This window comes from Serinus canaria, chromosome 2, assembly GCF_022539315.1.
Source record: "Serinus canaria isolate serCan28SL12 chromosome 2, serCan2020, whole genome shotgun sequence".
Classification (NCBI taxonomy): Eukaryota; Metazoa; Chordata; class Aves; order Passeriformes; family Fringillidae; genus Serinus; species Serinus canaria.
The window spans coordinates 23,821,356-23,835,897 of record NC_066315.1 but is presented as its reverse complement, the minus strand read 5'-3'; positions in this window follow the sequence as shown (position 1 = coordinate 23,835,897).

Sequence of the window (14,542 nt, the reverse complement as noted above, 5' to 3'; positions counted from 1 at the left end):
AAGGCCAAAAAATACTGCCATTCCTATGCAGGCTAGGTGGGCATATGCAAACCGAGGATTTAACAGCAGGGTTTACACACAGGTGACAGCCCCTGAAGTCACAGATCTGGGCTGTAATGGGCCAGGTGAGTGCCAAGAGCCCAGCCCTGCACTGTCAGTCCTGAGTCTAGGAACCTGGAGGAGACAACCTTACACAACCTGGTTGTACAGCAGCCAAAGGCAGGTCTGCAGGAAGGAGCAGAGACGAGGAGGCCCAAGGAGCTCTGTGACTTTCCCAAACCACCATGGTGCTCTGTCAGCTGGTGGAGCAGTCAGGGTCTCCATCATGCCCAAGCAGCATTTAGGGACTGTGAAGTCCTGCACAGGAACAGGGACTGAGGAATCTTCTCTTGGAGGAGTGCATTTAGAGAATGGGAGTTAAAAGTACCGGGAAATCTTCCCTGTCTAAAAAGAGTTAGAAGTACAGAACATGGCAGGGGCTTCATAAGCAGTAACAGAAAGGGAAATTTTCACTAAGGAGAAATTAGCCGAAACAGACTGGAGCACAGCTGGTAAGATTTAGGATAGGAACTGTGGCAGGGTCTAGACTAGGCAAGAAGGAAAAGGAGCTGAGAAATAGATACCAGAAAGTGATGAAACAAGAAGCAGATATGGAGACAAGGGAAGGGAAGGGAAGGGAAGGGAAGGGAAGGGAAGGGAAGGGAAGGGAAGGGAAGGGAAGGGAAGGGAAGGGAAGGGAAGGGAAGGGAAGGGAAGGGAAGGGAAGGGAAGGGAAGGGAAGGGAAGGGAAGGGAAGGGAAGGGAAGGGAAGGGACAGGGAAGGGAAGGGAAGGGAAGGGAAGGGAAGGGACGAGGGACAGGGAAGGGAAGGGAAGGGAAGGGAAGGGAAGGGACGGGAAGGGAAGGGAAGGGACAGGGAAGGGAAGGGACGGACGGGACAGGGAAGGGAACGGGAAGGGAAGGGAAGGGAAGGGAAGGGAAGGGAAGGGAAGGGAAGGGAAGGGAAGGGAAGGGAAGGGAAGGGAAGGGAATATTTCTTGGGCTGAAGACTCCCAAGATTACAGCCATAGCAGGGACAATAGGACTCGTGAGGTAAGACAGAGCAAAGAGATTTTCAAGAAAAGAGAAAATGGAGGAGCATACAGTGTCTTCTAACAGATAAAGGGCTTCTGCAAAGAAGTGGATAAAAAGAAAGATATAAAAATATTCTCCATGCCCCAGGTGGCCATGGACTGAGAAAACAAACACACCACAGGAAAGATTCAAGCTATACCACAATATTAATTTAAAAGAAAGGTATCAGTAAAAGTGATAGACTGGGATAGGCTGGATACTCCTAGGGAAAGCATCCACAAATGGATCTCCTAGCTGTTCAACACCAGAGGATAGTCTCTTAGAGGCAGAGATGAAACTTGGGCAAAGAATGTGCCTATGAAAATGTTAGTTAATTCAAAGTCCAAGTAGATGCCAAGACCATGTCTTTTCTCTTCAGAAGCTATTGTGTTTACAAACTGTAACAGTCTGGTTACCAGAACCTCTAAAACTGCAGCCATCCAACTCAAGATTTGAGCATATCTCTGCAAGAGTATAAGATTTGAGTACCACATATTAATATTTTTATGGATTTTTTTTTTTTAACAATGACTATTTACACAACCCTCTCTTCACAACCTTTAGGTGGGTAGCCATATGCACCACATGTGTTATCTGGTAATGCCTGAACTGAAATCTCAGGTCGATCATTTAGTCTCTGTGTAACATAAGGGAAGCAATTTTATTCCAATATTTCCATCTGTGAAATGAAATATATTCGCATTTACTCATACTACAGATGTAACAATAGTTTAGTATTTTTATGTGAAAATTTTACACACTGCTGCTGCCGAGTCCTCCCCTCACCTCTGCCTGGTGCAATGAGCACTAGTACTCACACTTCACACTTCCATTTCAAACCAAAATTGTGTGGCACAAGTTTTTCCACAGAACAAACGTACTTCTGCTTATTTATGGGTTCTCAGGGCTTTTTCTCACACAAATGTGTATAGGACCTAAAAGATTCGGGGGCTCAAATAACCTAATACATGCGTGGAAGCAGAAAACAAGGCAGGAGGAACTTGATGAGAAAGAAGAGTTGGGTTTCCGGCAGGAGGAATTTGATGAGGAGGGAGCGCGGTGTTTCCCGCAGGAGGAATTTGATGAGGAGGGAGCGCGGCGTTTCCGCAGGAGCAGCTCCGAGGCCCGGGGCGCGGAGCTGCGCGGGCCGGCAGGGGGCGCGGGCCGGCAGGGGGCGCGGGCCGGCAGGGGGCGCGGGCCGGCAGGGGGCGCGGGCCGGCAGGGGGCGCGGGCCGGCAGGGGGCGCGGGCCGGCAGGGGGCGCGGGCCGGCAGGGGGCGCGGGCCGGCAGGGGGCGCTGCTGCTCCGCGCCATGGCGGGGCTGAGGCGGCGGGCGGGGCCAGCGAGCGCTGCGGTCAGCGCAGCCTGCACAAAGAAACACGGGTGAAACGAGTAGTGTGTTTTACCCAGGTCTTAGACTCTTGCAGAGCTACGTTCCAGTTTTATGGCTGAAGGGCTGCTGCTGGCGAGACTGTCACAGTCTGTTAATCACAATGGCCTCTGGAAAGACGCGCTCTTGCCACGTACTTTGGTGGCTGCAGCAAGAGAGGCCCTGGCCCTGCGTGAGGCAGATGTGGAAAACACCGGCCCTGCGGGGGAGTCCCACAGCCGTGCGGAAATGGCTCCAGAAGCTGCACGAGGGCAACCGAGAGCGAAATCCATCCTGGGGGGGACATGGCCCTCCCTTTCCTACTCCATCGCGAAGCCATGTACGAGTAACTAGCAGCGGTACCGAGAGGGGTCTGGACGTGGACCTGTGTGTCACCTGTGCCAGGGCTGTGGCAGATGTCCCTCTCCATCGCTGCCACCGCTTGGGCAAATGCTGAACAGGAGCACTAGAGACCGACAGGGCTGCAAAGAATGACATGGACTTTGTCCAACCGCAAACACCCGTTTTGGGAAGCTTCACACGGGCCTGATCCGGGTGTGGCAAGAGTTAATGCGTCCTGAGCGATGAGAGTGGCTGGGCTCAGCTGGAGGGACTTACCTGGTCCAAAGAGAATGAGGAGAGCCAGCACACCACAAGCAGCTTCTCACTGGGCTGATTGCAGCTAGAAGCATCAACCCACTCTTCTGTGAAAGGAGTGTTGGCTGTGAGAAATCCATATTGCTTATTTGAGGAGTCTGCTGCAGAAAGCTTTTTCTGTTTTCCCTGTTAGAACCACAAATCTTCACTTTATGTAACCTGTCACGAGACGGCTTTTGACTTCCCCTTTGTAGGCCCTTGCTTGTTCCTCACTGTTGCTTAAGAGCTCAGAATAAAAACCATTCTTTTTCCTACTCAGCAGCTGTGTTCCCTGAGAGCAGTTCAGGGTTCACCTCTTCTTGCTCAGCCAAATTGTAGCACCAGCTTCAGTGCAGCTATGGTTGCACTGGGAGAGATCTGGCTTCACAGCACATGAAGACTAAAGGAGAAAGTTACAATAGCAAAGAATATAGTAACAGTTATGAATTAATAATGGTAATGAGAAGTGAGGAAGAAGGGAAGAAGGGAGACCTGGTTTTGTGCTAACTTCCCACTGTCTTCAATGATAACTCCTGTGTGTAAGTCTTTTAACTAAGGGAAATGAGAAAACACAAACTGACTGGTTTAGTACAAGCAGTCAAGTTTATGCATACGATGTGTGTGCACCAATGAAACAAACCCTAGTAAGAGTTACAAAACATACCTCAGACATGAGTTACCACCTCATGATAGGCTGCCCAGTGGACTGCAGAGGACAGAAACCAGAAAAAACAGCTCAGATCCTTCATAAAACTCCTATTGGCATCAGTGTATAGATTTCAAGATAATGATGATCGGTGATGATGATTATTTGTGAGTTACATGTTAGCATATACTCTCCCAAAAGGCCAAGTAGAAAGCAAAGATAGAGCAGGAATGGCAATATTGTTAAAGGGAGGTTGTTTTAAAATCCTGCCTAGTGAAGCTTTTTATAACTAGCCTTACAAGTAGGGTTTTAATATTGTAACAAGTAATCTTTATGGTTAAATTTCTTCAATGTGCAGTTGCTATAAAAAGGGCAGTACCAAAAGAAATAAAATAAGCATAATAACAAAGAGAAATCATCTTTGAGATCAAGATGAAATGTCAAAGACTTAGGGTCTACAGTGTGCTGATAAGATACACCCATGTGTGAACTTTCCCTCCCAGAGCCATCCAACCCTATTATCACAGCCTGGAGATGGTTCTGTGTCAACTTTGCATCTGCATCAGTAACTCATTCTGTTCAGCCATCTGTTCCACAGACATCAAACTGTTAAGAAGCCCCAGTATGGCACAATCTAGTCCAGTAACACAGAAACAGAAAAGAAAAGATCTCATTACCATTTGAATTCACAGGCTCTCCTGTGATACACATACAATATTTTCTTATATTGACATGAGCATGGTAATTTGGTAAGTAAATTCTCAGTTATAACAAAGAAATGAAAACTTAATATGCAACAGCTTTATTCAGAGGCAAAATAGTTATTAAGTTAAACTAAGATTTAACGTAGTTGTTTCTCATTTTGCAGACTTCAACAGAATTAAAAAAACATTCATGTTAACTAGGTTGACTATTACATATTGCCCATTTCAGCTTCTGAAGATTTCACCAATAATTTGTAGTCAGAATGAAATAGGCATTTAAAAGCTAAGGTCTCAGAAGAAAATTATGACAAGAGATTGCTGACAGTGCAATATGAGATTTCTTGTTTTGTTTCTATTTATTCAAGCCCATATAGGATTGAAACTTAGTATTTTTTAATTTCAATTTGCCACGTAGTCTTTCTAAATTAATGTGTCCCAAGAGCTTGTAAAGTTATATCTGCCTAATTCAGTGGCTTTTGATACTTTTTTCCTAGGTTTTTTTGTACTATAGAGCTAGGATAATTAAAGGCCAGAGAGCTGGATTCCATTCTGGCCTGTAAATCTTCAACAGAACTGGTGCTGGAGTTTCAATAACAAAATCATTATTGTGAATGATTACTGAGCCAGAGAAAACCATTGATTGACATTCAGATTCTTAACTGAATTTGCAGATGCTGCGAAGTGAGATTTGGTGGGAGGTCTGTGAGTCATTGAGAGGGGATCTTAGTCTCACAGTTTTAGAGAGCTCTCCTTCAGAGACACTGCACTCCAGCATTGCTTTTGGGTTTGGGGAGACAGGGACTGAAGAATCATGCACTAGCAATGTGCTCAAGCCTCGTTCAAAAGAACATACATGCTGTGTTTAAAACAGTAATCCCTTTTGCTAATTAACATGTGATCTGATTGGTAAATTAGCCTCTATGAAGTTTTTGCTACCACAGCTCAAGTATTTTGAGAACTTATGGGCTTTTATTTTTAAAAGGAGCTCTCACAGAGAGCAAGAGAGGAGAGAGGCAAAGATACATTTGACCCCCTTTTAAATCTTAACAAATTATGAAATGTAATCATCTGTTGTGACATAGTCTCCACTGAAGAGGTGGATATAGAGCCTGATACAGCACGGGACTGTGCAGCACGCATGCCATTATATATACTATACTCTAAGCCATGTGTTACATTCTATTATGTTCTAAATGTTTAATACAACCTTTTTGTTTTTACATGACACTCTGATCTACCCGCATATTTTTAGTGCACAGAGCCTGTCTTTGGAGCCTAAACTTGCTCAGTCTTGTGCTATAGCTTTCATTTCACCTCTATCTTTGTTTTATATAACACTCCCTACACTGTCTCTGGGGAAGAAATACACCAGACTTGTGTCCCCCAACAGAGCTGTGGTCTCTAAGGAAACTCGTGCATTAATTAAGGAATAGTATAATGGGTATGGTTTTGTTTTGTTAACCAGTGCCCCAAGGAGCATCGTTTCACTTACATGAGTATTTTACCCCTCCCCCCACTAGCAAATATCAGCATATTTCTGTTAACTGTTCTGTGGCTATGTTCAAAACAATACTTATAAGATAAAATTTTGTCTTTTGAAATAGCAAGCAAATTGGCACATGAATTTAATTTCTGTAGTAATTTGGCACAGTCTTCTCTGGTTACTGGTTGTTGGCCTCCCCCACAAAATGTTCTAGTATTGAAGCCAACACCCATGGCCACACACTGGGTGTGCTTGGCAGCTGCAGGGTCCAGATGCCAACCGCTGGAATGCATTTTTACGTACCAGTGTCTCTGCCTGTGGCTTGGTTTCTTGGCCAGCCTTTAGCAAAGTCTCTTCTCTGGACTCATCCGACTCCAGCTCCTGCTGCTCTTGCAGCTGTGGAACTGAAGCAAAAGCAGTTTACAGAAGATCTGTCTCACCGTTCCAGGAACCTCTTGCCTGCACCATCTCCCAGCAAGATACATACACAGAGTCCTTTTAGCATGTGAAAGAAATATGTTCCACTTGCCTGTACTTATTGGGGAGGACCAAGTGTATGGATTGACAGGGGTCTGAAAGGACAGAGCAGCCTGGTAAACCTGACAGATGCCCTGAAAGCTACTTTTCAAAGTCTCACAATTTCTGTATCAAGAGTCTATTTCAAGTTTCTTCTAGCTAAGGCCCCTGAAAAGTACAGTATTGGCTCAGCAGCAGATATTTTGCATATATGGCTTGCATCACTTTCTCCAGCAATTAGTGGTGATCTAGGCATGGAGGGAGGGAGGGAGGGAGGGAGGGAGGGAGGGAGGGAGGGAGGGAGGGAGGGAGGAAGGAAAGGAAGGAAGGGAAGGAAGGAAGGAAGGAAGGGAAGGAAGGAAGGAAGGAAGGAAGGGAAGGAAGGAAGGAAGGAAGGAAGGAAGGAAGGAAGGAAGGAAGGAAGGAAGGAAGGAAGGAAGGAAGGAAGGAAGGAAGGAAGGAAGGAAGGAAGGAAGGAAGGAAGGAAGGAAGGAAGGAAGGAAGGAAGGAAGGAAGGAAGGAGGAAGGAAGGAAGGAGAGAGGAAGGAAGGAAGGAAGGAAGGAAGGAAGGAAGGAAGGAAGGAAGGAAGGAAGGAAGGAAGGAAGGAAGGAAGGAAGGAAGGAAGGAAGGAAGGAAGGAAGGAAGGAAGGAAGGAAGGAAGGAAGGAAGGAAGGAAGGAAGGAAGGAAGGAAGGAAGGAAGGAAGGAAGGAAGGAAGAGAAGGAAGGAAGGAAGGAAGGAAGGAAGGAAGGAAGGAAGGAAGGAAGGAAGGAAGGAAGGAAGGAAGGACAAGCTGTCTTGTTGTCTAGATATATTTAACAAGTAACAGAGAAAATTATATTTCCACAGAAGATCAGTTAGAGTAGTAAAAATTAAAAATACAGCTTATTTCCATAAGTTATTTACTGAGTAGCTTTTTGTAAAATAGTTATTAATGTTTTATGTTTTGTAGTATTTCCAGTCTTAATGCTTTCATTGCAGCATTCCACTGTGGTTTCTTTGCTACCCTCTAGACTTCCACAGTTGCCTGGAAAGCTGGCAGCTCTCTAAAGATGTGCCAAGCCGAGCACTGGAGGTGTGTTTTGCTACACACCCACAATACAGAAATTGCCTTAGCTGGATTACATGCCTCTGACTGCACTAGAAGAACACAGCTTCTGGTTAAAAGCTGCAGTAAGCAAATGTGGATTTATCAAATACTGAAACACTCACCAAGCTAATACTGAATTGCAACCATTGACTGAATTACTTTTAACTATCTGCAACACTACAAAAATTAATTTTACACCCCTAATTTTCACTTGCTTTGGTGTGTACAAGGGTAAATTCATTGAAGGATAATCTCAATTCCCTATGTTGTATTTAAGAATGGCTGTAGCTTGAGAAAGTGGACGTTCAGTTCCACTTTTGAATTGTATTTATAAACAATTATGTTGACAGTTGATGCTGCTGAAATACCTGCTAAGTCAGAAAGGCTTGCAGTAGTTTTTGTAAAATTGTTCAAACATTCATTTGCTTCATATAGATGTTTTCTATGAGGTCAGTTAGGACAAAATACCTCAGATGTGTCCACCTTTGTAAGAAACACAGAAGCTAGTTATGGGGTATATTAATCAAAACGGTCTGTTATGACACATCTCTCAGTCTTCAGTGTTCTCCTTATGTAGAATTTGATTTTCACTATTTTTAGGTATATTGCCAATACTGTGAACCTGTTTATCAAGATTCACATTACACACTTTCTCTTGATTTTAATGCCTGTAGAAGAAAAATATAGATCTATATGAACATAAGCTTCTTTTCACCAGGTAAAAATAAGTAAATAAACTCAACATAAAATTACTTGAGGGGGCATTAAGTCTGCTTGAAGCTAGTGCCAATTGGTTGCCCAGTCATTTCTCTTTGACAAGAAGGATAAGAAAATTAAAAACTAAACAGTGAATAATGTCGGGGAACATTTTTTAATTACTCCTCAGTGACAGAAGAGTCAGACTGTTCATTATATAAAGCTTGTTGTGGTTTGACAGTCATAGGTTCCCTCTCATTTTGGTATTTCAGCTTTTTTTGAGCCCAGTTTCATCTTCTCATGCACAGAGGCATTTGACACATGGTCCGGAGTATTCAGGCAGCAGAACGGAACTGGAGTACTTATAGAGATATTACACATGTTACAGAGAAAGGTAAGATTAGATTACAGGCATATTCTCTTGATTTCTGATAATAAGAGAGCTTAACTCATAAGCAGACCGACTTAATATATTAAACATAAACCTCTGAAGAACTGATATTCATGTTTCAGTGAGTAGTACCCTGACATCATGCCACGAGTGAGTTTGAAAGCAGTTTCCTTGCTTTCACAATGGCATTTTCTAACTAGCATATAGAATGAAAGCCTAGACTTAAAAAGAAATTTAATAATACAGTATTTCAGCCTTTTCAAAGGAGCTGATATTCACTTACAGTAGTATCTTGACACTTCCTTGCTTACAGTTTTGTTTCATTTTTAGTAATGTGAAGCCATCTTCCCGCTCACACATTTGAAAGAATAAAAACAAAATCCTACTAGCGTGAAATGGTAGAATGAAGACTTCAGGGTCTCCTTGCACTATTTTTACTTCTGTGAAGGTGCATTACTTCACTGGAAGCAATCCTGCTCTCATGCTTGTATATATCTCTTTTTTATCTCTATTTTTCATAAAAATTATTGAGGCATACAGTACTGTTTGTATTTGATGATGAACATTCTTGTTCTTCTGAATGAACATGAAGGATCCCAGGTGACCTTCCATTACAGTAAAATTTTCTTGTGGTCCCTACACAAATTCTCCTTCCCCAGTAAACTCCACAGGTATCCATAAGCTGTTGCATGTACATGCAATGTAGATGTAAATATTCATAGATATTGTATATGTGATGTACCTACATATACAGTTTCCCATTATGAGGGTAGATACTGTGTATACATAGAGTATTATCTTCACTGAGGTGTGTACAATATCTTGGTGCTATTAGCTAGTATGGACAGAACATAGTCTGTAAGTTGTGTAATGAAGGATGGTATTACATGGTGAATATGAAATTTGTTGGACTTAGAGCACAGACAGTTGCAGCAGGACAGCCTGGATCCATCTCCTGTTTCTTGGAGGCAGCAACAGCAGTGGGAGTAAATCTTCTGACAAGTCTCAGTAGACAAAGATTTTGTTCCCATTCCTTCTGCCTCATCCCTGCTCGTTTTCCTCCACACTACTTAGACAAATTACTAGTTTTTCACCTTGTCACTTTATCTATTCCTGCCCTGGACCTTAACTGGTTTTTCATCTTCTCTATGTGTAAGCAATTGTGGGCACATTTGCAACTTTCAGAAATGTTCCTTTATATTTATTACATTATTGAACCTTTAAGATAAAATGCCTGTTAAAATTATGGGGCCTCATCTAAGAGCAGTGTTTTAGAGCCCAGCATGGGTTTTACAGCTCTCAGAAGCATGCAGTTCGACCCTCTTTTTCTTCTTTCATGGAGTAACATTGCCTAGCAATTGGTGGTTTTGTTTACTGGAGTTCACATTTCACACAGCAGTACAAAACAGAGTGCAAAGGAAACTAATGTGCTAGCAGAGAAAAGAATTTGAAGTTAAATAGTTAATTTTTAGTAGGCACAAATCACATTTCCATCAAGTGCAAGCAGTCAGCTGTTATTGTAGGTCACTAAGATACAATGAATTATTTTCTGCAGTTCGTGGAAAACATTAGGCAGCTGTAATAAAGTCAATGGTATTTCCTTCCTTACTGAACCATTGCTTCAGAAAATCCCCCCATTTTGTTAAAACACCATTTCATGCTTGATAAAGCTTCATTGATTTCTTATTTTGTATGTTTTTTTAAATTTCTCTTATTGATTGCTTCAGATTGAGAAAACACTGAGGGAAAAATATCAGAAGTGACCTTTCATGTTCTGGTGGATGACAATTGATCTAAACTAAAAAGATTGTAAACGGAAGGGGGAAGGGAGTGCTTTGGTGGCCTTTATATAACATAGATATTCAGTCCAGGAAACATACCACAACATAAATGTCTTTTTAAGATATTAAAGCTTAGCTTAAGCAACAGCTAGGGTATTTATACCATAGTTCACCACACTTTTTCTTCCTTATATATTTATCCATGGTTTATCTGTAGTAACACAGAAAGTTATATTTTCAAATTTTATCTTGCTTTATAAGCATCTATTTAAATCCTGGATGAAGTATCTTTAAAAAATCCCTTTTGATGAGATAATAATATATCTTTTATTCTTATTTTCTTTCAAGATCTGATGAACATGAACAATTGAAATGTTCCTTGGAATTCTGAATTAATAGAATAAGTGATGGTAAGTTTTCTTTTGGGAATGTAATCAGTGGCGAACATCTCATAACATGTGAAATGAAGAATAGACCTTGACTGTACATATGCAGAAACTGTTCAGCCAGCTGGTTGTGCATTATCAGGAAACACTTACTTTCTACAGGGAAACAGCAGCCTCAGTGTTTTAAAAATATGCATTGTCCTATGCATTGGCTCAAAAACAGTAGCAGCTGGACCTCAAGATAGGTACCCACACTTTAGTAAGGAAACTAACACTACAGCAGAGGAATGGGAAAAATGTAGGAATTAGTAAGGGTTAGAGCAGCATGTTTGGCTGGGAGGTTATAGCATTTTCACTGCCTGGACAGGGACACAGCTTGGATAAAACCTGCAAGGACTTTCGTAAAGTGTTGTATTAACAATTTCATACCTACTTTTCTTCACACCAGTGTTTTAATAAGATGGAGTTTAATTCCCCTCCTCTATTTCAAACTGTTTTATCTACCTCAAATCTATGTCCAACCGAATATGAATTCAGATCACATAGCAAGTCCTCCTGAAAATTCAGGAACAGTATCCTTGATCCTGGAGAACTAGTGATGTTTTATTAAAGTTTTTTTAACTAACATTTCTGAAGTAGATAGATGATGGCCCTCTCTTAAGAAGGATTGGCTAATTTAGAAGATATAAAAAAATGGTGAATCATGCTGTGAATTCTGGACTAGGCATGCATCAGGAGCTGAAGTGAATTAAGTAAGGGTGTATCAGTGTATGCATAATATTCAGATATGTTTTCTTCTGGTCTTTGTACTCACTGCTGAAATATTCATTCCCTGCTACCAGAGTTCTGTTCATGTTTATTGGAAATTATAGTGGTAAGTGGCTCACTCTATGTTAGTGCTACTTTCTGTGTGCAGTCCCTAATTTGTTGCATATTTTAGAGGGCCTTGAAAGTGTATGTGATAAAGTTAGCATAACCAAACTTACTTCTGCAAATCTTTTTTGCTCTTTTCTTCTATACACCATTCAATTTCTTACTACCTCATTGATGATAATATATATTGATAGAGCTTGCTGTAGTTTCTTAAAAAGAGCTGATCACTAGGATGTTCATCAACCAGTAAGGCAACCAACTCAATTGAACTGACCAATTTTAAGGTTGCAGAACTAATAGGAGCAGACTTGTGCCTGGTACAGGGGTCTGCATGGACATACACATACTCTGCTGTACCCTAAAGCAAGCTGAAGAGGTACAGCTGTAAGTCTCAAGGCACAATTGACAAAGTTGTGCCTTAGTAATACAATAATTCATTAACAATATAAAAGACTACTTATCTTTACCAAACATTTCCAGAATATAGGCAAGGGGTTAGTAGTCAAGTAATTAGTTAAGTCAAGCCAACATGGGAATTATCTGACCTTTATTACCACTTGCCTTCCACTTATGTTCTGGAAACTATTTTTCTTATTCTCTATGGTCCCTAACCCATAATAAAACACTGTGCCATAGCTTTAGCACCAAGCAAACCCACAAAAAGCTGAGAAATTTACCTCTATAGAAAAAAAATCCTATTAAGTTATATAAAATAAACTGTAAATAACAGGTTTGCTGCTTGTCTGAACAAACTTTATTTGCCAATAAGTGTGCCTCCATTCTTATTCTGAGAGCATTTCGATGTCAGAGTTTTATCTTTCCTGAAGTTAAACTGAGAAACTTATTGTCTTGTCAAGGTTAAGATCACTAGAGGTCATTGGAACATACAGTCTAACCAGTATACCAGTGGTATAAGAAGGCCAAAGGCCATTGCTTTTCGCTCCTTCACCACTGTCCTCTGTCTTGTCTTCAGCTAAACCAGGTACTCAAAGAAGATAGCGGATTGTTCTTCAGGCAGATTTCGCAATTTCCCCTAGTAGTTTCCTCCTTGTTTAGCTTCCACCAATGCATATTTTTGTTATTCCCCTTCTTCATTCTAAGAAGTAATTCCTCAGCTATCTAACCTTTTACATCTGATTTTTTTTCCTGTTTCCCAGTCAGAAGGTGGTGTTGCCATTTCTTCTATGTATATTTTCTGTATGATGTAACTGAGCTCTAATCTGGGAACAATAGAGGACATGCATTCTTTTACTGGCAGTCTGTAGCTGTTTTCACATTAAATGTCTTTAGAAGCAATCCTTGTCTTGGTTGCAGGGGTAAGCAAATGGTGAATGTTAATTTACACCATTTTAAAAAATAGCCTCTAGCAAATATTGTGCTTAGAGCAATGAATATGAAATGAGCCTTTGTATAGATATATGGATACCTAATTTTATTTTTTACTTTGGGAAAAAAAAAAAAAACAAACATACACACACACATATACTTCATTGTGCTTCAACAAAATACAAAATGCAAAATGTTCCACCCTTGCTTACTCAGGGATCAGTCTGAAGTGGTTTCTTCTTCAGTCACCCTGTCTACGGGATACTGATATTCCTGTAGTGTTCTTTTAGTAATGGGTAAGCAGTGGTAACCCAAACTGTACAAAACACCTTTAAAATGGTTTTTACATAGAACTCAATCACAGAAGGTCATCATACACAGTAAAAACATTAGTCATTTTTCAGGAGTTCACCCACAAAAATCAGCTGTCAGGCTGGAGAACCCAATGCTTCACCTCACTTGTGTTGTGGAGCTTGGGTTTTAAATTTTCCAGGTTCAGTTTCTTAGGTACCTGGACTAAGGGCTTCCTAGCAGCTAGTGAAGAGACAGTCCACTCAGGGAAGTTGAAGCGTGTATTGCAGTCATTGTTCTGATGTGATCAGCTTCTGAATCCTCCGCTCTCATCCAGTTCTTGCTTACAACAAGAAAAACACAAATCTGTGGTGAGCACTGGCTTTGGCAAGGTGTCCTTGGCCTGTGAGTGATTCAGTCACACTTCCACTCAGTGACATCAGTGCAGATCTGATACTGGAATAGCAGGAAGTGGAATGTCCTCTAAAAAACTCCACAAAGAGAGAGTGACAAATACCAGGGTTGGTATTTGTGGTCAATACTCCTTCAGACAGTTTGTTATCAGCAGTATAAGGTCGTTTGGTCTAAGGGGTTATTGTGATGCTTACTTAAACAAAAGAGAGAAAACAGCAGGTCCCTGGTGTAGGGACAGACCATGCAAACAAGGTATTTTGTTAGAATCAGTGCATGCTTCCCCTCACACAGCCCTGCAGTTAGCTCTAAAGCTATCAGAAGGCCTGTCAGCCAGGATAAATGCATTCAACAAATCTAAACAGAGGGTGACCATTATCCAAAAGCAATAATAATAACATAAGGACTTCTGGAGAGCCAGAAAATCTTTATTATTTCACTTGCTCCTAGAACAGGATGTTGACTATTCAACAAAAAACAAAAGAATAATATATCTCCCACCCCCCAAAAAAAAAAAAAAAAAGATAGGGCAATGAAGATTAAAAATATGTCTGGTTAGGAAGCAGAAATTTTTAATATTCCAAAACCAAAAAGTTTACTGCGGCAATCTTTACTAGGGATGTAATAGCCCAGGTGTGTAAATGTTAGTCACACTGCCTGAAAAGTATTTGTTTGCACCTAAAAAGAAGCTAACTCAGAATTGTGCATTCCATCTTCTGTACAAACATTTTTTCTATTTCTATTATTTTTCCTATTTTTTTCTTCTATTTCCATTATTTTTCCTTTTTGTTTTTTTTTTTTCCTCCTTACAGTTTCTTTCTGAACATATAG